Genomic DNA, 6,086 nt, shown 5'->3' on the forward strand with positions numbered 1-6,086 from the left:
ACAAACAACCAACCAAAAACAGAACAAACAAAGCAACAGCCACAATCCAACCCATTTAGGTCATACCCTTGGCTTTGCCCCTGCCAAAACACCGCTCTCCAAAGCAAAAGCTGCCCGTGCAGACAGAAAGCGGCCACTGTCTTTCAGCAGCAGCCGCCTCCACCCGGGCTGGCGCTCCGGGCCACCCGCTCTGCCCGTGCCGAAGCCCCGCAGGGCCGGGCCGGGGGTGCGGGTCCCCCGCGCTGGGCAGCCCCGGCTCCCCCCCAGAAACGCTGCAGGGCTGGAGCCAAACGGAGTTATGAGGACACCGTGTGACTGGTGATCCCAACTGCAAGCGTTTTAATTTCCTGTACCTCTCCGGGTGCCGGGAGCAGTGCTCTGGAGGGCTCCCAGCTGTCTGTGGGTCTTTTAGCTGTTTACTGCACCCCTTCTCCTTGCTAGAGGGGAAGATTGCAAGGTAGTCCAGGCCACCTCTAAAGTGTAACCAGATTTGGTTTTGTCTTCTACTTGGAACTGGGAACGTGGCAGTGCCTGGTGTGCCACAGAAGCACGAAACAAAATGTAAGGAGATGCCAGGGGGCTGTCCCCCAGGGCACGGAACAGGGCAGCATCCCCATAGCCCTGCCCCAGCACCCTGCTGTGAGCGGGGAGCATTTCCAAGCAGAAGACAGTAGTCTGGTGTTGAAGGGCACAAACACACTGCCACGATCTCAAACAGGACCAAAATGCAGCCCTGTGGGATGTGTCTGTCTTGGTGGCAAGGGGCTTTGGTGTGGCTGGCCTGTGGGACTACACACCGCGTACCACGCTGCATTTTGGCCAAGGTTTGATGACAAGTGGAGGTGAAGACTCTTCTCAGGCAGCCCTGTAACCAGCGAGGCGAAGACAGGACCAGCCATCACACCAGGAACGAGCTCAGCTGCTGTCACCTGGAAGAAAGAGCAAAGCAGTAACCCCGAGGGCAGCAGGGGCATTTCCACCTGTGCATGGCCTTTTTTGGGTGCCCTTAAATACAAGCCTTATGCTGCCAAAAAAAAAATCTTCAACGTGGTATTTCTGAAGGGAAATAAACCGTCCCTGCAGGGCTGGTGCCTAGGGGTAAGTGTGGCCGTTACCCCCCATAGCCCCACACTGAGCTCCCGCAGCTGGGGTGTGCTGGGAGCAAGAAGGGGATGTCCCATAGCAAAGCCGAGGATGCTGGTGGCTGCCAAAGCAGCCAGGTGAGAGCACTGGGGCGTCCCTGCAGCACTGTTAAGTGCACTGACCCTGCCAAAAGGAGCAGAGGCACCTGAGCGAGGTGTGGCTGCAATTAGCTGCCTATCCCATAATTAAGCAGCTCATCTGCTGGGGAGCCTGGGGCCAGGCATTGCACCTTATCTTACTGCAGCACCATTTTCTGCCCATGCTAGAGTCCCCAGTACCACTTCAGCAGTGATAGGTTGCAGCAGGAGAACTGGGGCAGCTAAGGGACAGCCACCATGGCCAGCCCTGCCAAGGTCACCCTGGCTTGGCAACAGGAGCCCAAAGACAAACAGAAAAATCCCAAGTTAGACACGACAATTGTACACAGCTCAGCCTCAGGGAAGGAATAACCTTGCATACTCTATTTAAACCCTCCCTGCCTCATCTCCCCCCGATCAAGTGCCTATTAAAAATAAATCATTAAAGAAACAAAGCATGGCTACTGCCACATGAAGTACCACTCAGACTTCTGAGCTGCAGAGTGCCTGTGTCACGCAGCCGGGATGGGGCAAGTGTACCATGGGCATGCTTGGGGGCAAGTGCCAGCCCCGGCCTCAGTGTAGCAAGGACCATGGTAGCCATATCCCCCAGCCCCCTTAAAGGCTGCTGATACCATGGGGGGTCCCGTCCTGGCCTCAGACAGGCTGCAGACCTTGGGGACAAACAGCTCCGAGCGAGCCAGGTTTGGTTCTGGGATTTGGCCCGAGGCTTGAGAGCTGCTGGGGAGCAGTCAAGACACTGTGGATGCAAAAACCACAAGAACAGCCTTACTTTGATATGTCCGTGTGTGCACACATATACAATGTAAATAATGATTATATTATAATGTATAATAGAATTATTGCAAATAATTGAAATACAGTTGATAATGCTATTGCATTATATGTAATATGTATATCTGTATAAAGTATGTATCACAAGAATTAAACAGCATTTATGATCATACGTGTTATATGTTGAGTTATATTTGTATATGAGCATAATACTTCATAGCCATTTGGTTTATGTATGTCTACATATGTGAGTGTGTACATAATCATTTTTGTTATAAATACAAACATACCCCCCAACATGAAAAGGAGAGGACCTTCCCTTCCCGCAGTGTTAAGCTTTGCCACTGTCCAACGTGGCTTAGCAGCTAATGGCAAGCCAGCCCTCCCTCCAAGTGCCACCTAACAGCTCTGCGTGCTCCAGCCTTTGGAGCACGGCAGGCACGTTGCCTGTGCTGTGGGTATTTCTTGCTATGGAGCTGCTGGCCCCATCCCTGGTGACCCATGTGAAGCTGTTGAGTTTCTCCTTCCAGTGGAACAAACCTGAGCTTCAGTGATAGGGAGGTTTCCTTCCAGAGCTTGCTGTGTACCACAGATTGGGTTGTTTACCAGCTGGAGGATTAAATACACTTCCATTGAAGGCAAAAAAAAAAAAACCAAACATTAAGTGTTTTCAAGTATGTCTTTGGAAGTGGTGTCTCACTTCAAGGAGGCTTTTCAGACTTGCTTGTGTTTGCTGGCTGGCACTTCATTTGTCCTTGGTAAGGATGCTGCATCTCACACAAAGAGTTTCTGGAAAAATACTCTATTAGGATGGAGGCAGCAAGTGGAACCTGGGGTGGAGCAGGGAATAAATGCTGTGACTATCCCCGAAAACAAACCCCTGCTCCCATCTCTCTCTACAGCTGGTGATAGCCCCTTCTTTGCTCGCAAAGAGAAACCCTTTTGCACCCAGGAATGAGGGAGCCCCTGACGGACCCTCCTCCCCGATGCAGCTGGGATCTCCCCGAGGTCCCAGCAGCCACCCCCCAGCCTTGTGGTGGGGCAGGGCAGGCACCCACCCGCTCCCAAACTCCAACGCCCTTCCTCAGCCCCCATCCCACAACACTGACGTCAACCTGAGATGTAGTTTAATCGGGGACAACGAGTAGTTGATCTTAGGAGTAAGCCTCAGCTGCACAGCTAATACAACGTCAAAGCAAAACCAAGGGAGATTAAAAAAAAAAAATAAATACATCTTTTTCACTCCCTCCTACTATAGCCTAGATCAGCTGGCTGATGGCTGCACAGGGCTTAGAAGATCCAGCACAAAGCACTTTTTTTTAGGTTTCTGCTTTCTTCAAAACCAGCCAGTCTCATTCTTCTGCTGACACTCCACATTTGCCTTTATTCCCCCTAGAGATTAAAACAAGGTAAGCCTTTGACTGGGATCTCGTAGCATTTGATGGGTTTCTCAGTCTAGGGCAAGTGCTGAGCCCAAATGGGCAGGTCAGCAACCACAGACTGAGGAGCAGCAAGAAAGGAGCTCTCTTCTGCCATCTCTTCCTTTTTAAAGATGTTCTTATTTGGCAGCTGTGAGGACTAAATGCAAATAAAAGTCACCATCAGCTCAAACGGAGGTGCTGGTGACTGTGGCAGGGAGGCTACAGCCCCGTGAAAAGCTGGGCACAGTAATGACGGACTCAGCGCAAAGCCAGGCCCACCCCTGGCAGTGACTTTCCTGCTGGTTAGATTAAAACCAGAAATCACTAGGAAACGCACACACCCTACCTGGGCTCTGCTACCCACACAGGTTTTCTCTGAAGCCACGTGAATTTTGTGAAGGAAAAGGGAGGAAAGCAACCCCCTCCCCAAAAACTCACTCCAATGCAATACCGCAGCGAGCATACAACCTGGTAGGGCCAGCTGTGATGTACTGAAAGCTCTTAAAAGCTGAGGTTCCTGCAGGCATTTAAGCACCAAATCTCTGCTTTTAAGGGAAGGGGGATGATGCCTGGACAAGGCAGTGGCTTCTCGCCCTGCTCAGGGCCACTGAGGCAGCCGGTGCCGGGCAGCAGTGCTGGCCCACACAGCCCCCGCGCTGGAAGGGCTGGGGGTGCTTTCTTGGAGGAGCAGGTTCAGATGGAGTTACATGAACACTGATCTAAGCCGTGCTCCAGGGTTACATATAACCTTTGTTAGCAAAGGCCCTTTCTCATTTGCACAGGGAAAGAAAGAAAAGGAAGAAAGAGAAAGAGTAAACAGGCTGAACAGCCAAATAACTAGCCTTTCGCTGCCCTTAAAAGAAGGGGGGGAAAATCCTCTTTTATTGAAACCATTTCCTTTGGTTATATCATTTCTCTTGAGGCTGGAAGCAATTTTCAGTCTTAAGTGCATTCCCTGCACTAAGTGCACGGGCACGAGGCTGATGCTTGGCTGCCCACCAAGGGGTACCCTGGAGAACATCACGTCTTGCTGTGCCCTTTGTAACCTCCCCACATCAGCTCACAGCCTCGACGCCTCCTGCAAGGGGGGAACCCTCAAGCCCAGTGCAGGCCAGGTGCAGCATAGGTCACCCCAGCCCAGCTGGATCCCACAAGTAGGACACAGATGGCATCCATTACGTGTTCCCATCCGCGTCCTCTGTCAACATTAACAACCAGAACAAGCCAAGCTCTGCCCAGAAATCCCCCGATGAAGGGACACACCAGTGCCAGGGTTTTGTTGCAGTCACATGGCAGAGGAGCAGCCTCATGTTGGGCACTGGGAATTGATGCTGGAGGAGAGTGACTGGGGTCCTTTGTAGTCTGTACCAGCCCTCCAGCCTGGAGCTTTTGGGGGACTGGAGGGAGCAGGGGCAAAACTGTGCTATTAAGAGTTTCACATGTCTGGGACCCTGCAGAGGACTTGGGCCATCCTCAGCAGCTTGGCCTTAGAACCAGCCTTTCACACTAGCAGCAAAAGCATCAAGGTCTGCAGAGAACCTCTCCAAGGCAGCGGAGACATGCAGCAAGGAAGAGAAAAGGCAGTGTTGATGCAGGAGGAGTTATTTGCCAGGACTGCTCAAGCCAGTGCCAATAATAAAGGAGCTAATAAAGGTTTACAAAATAAAATGCTAAGCTCAGGTTATTAAAATATATATGTACACATCTCCTAATGCAGCAGTTAGATGCTTGCTTTGCTTTCCCCCTCAGCTGCTGCTGCTGCAGTTATCACACGTGGGTGCTCGGGGCCGACGGCAGCGCAGCCAGCAGAGCTGACAGCACACAGGCTGCAGCGAGAGATAAAGCAGCAAGGCCCAAGACAGGGGGAGCATGTGCCTTGAATGCTGAATTTCCCCCACCATGAAGCTGGCGTGCACACAGTCTCCAGACCAACCAGCGTGGGGTAACATATCCTCCGTAACAAGAAAAGGAGGCTTGGAGGGGGGGAGGCGACAGCATTTTTTTTCCCCAGGGACTCTTTTTTTTTTCCCCACGGCCAGCAGCCCAGGGCTGGACAGCTTTTGCTGTTAGGGACCTTCAGCCATGTGTTGGTCCCGCACAGGGGCCTCAGCCTTGCAGCAGCTCTGGGCGATCAGAGCAGCGCTGGAAGCAAAGAAACACCCAAGGCCAGTGGGCACCCAACACAGCTCAAATTTAATTTTTTAAGAGCCAGCAGGTCCTTGAACAAGGCATCTTGTTCCCCCAGCAGGCTGGGGGACTTGACCTCCCCCTTTTCCTCCTCCAACACATAACAAGGCAGATTATTATTTAAGCAGAGGCCTGGTGGCAATTTTCAAAGGTTTGATCCACGTTTTCAACTCCTGACTCTTGGGCATCTTATCTGCAGGACCCTACTGCTTCGATTTTAGTAAGAATTGGCTGCTTCCAGCCCCACAAGCCTCCCAAACATGTTCCTGCTAACACAAGATAGCCATCCTGGAGCAAGGACCTTGCTCATTTGCCAGATCCTCACCCAGCCCAACACGATCCTTATGCACACACATAGATTCTAGACTCATCACAGAGCAATTGTTAAAGAGTGGATGACAGCTGTGGGAGAGAGAATGGACTTTAATTCTAACCTGAAACATGTGGGCTGCAAAATGCTGCT

The sequence above is a fragment of the Falco cherrug genome, chromosome 4 (genome assembly GCF_023634085.1).
Source record: "Falco cherrug isolate bFalChe1 chromosome 4, bFalChe1.pri, whole genome shotgun sequence".
NCBI lineage: Eukaryota > Metazoa > Chordata > Aves > Falconiformes > Falconidae > Falco > Falco cherrug.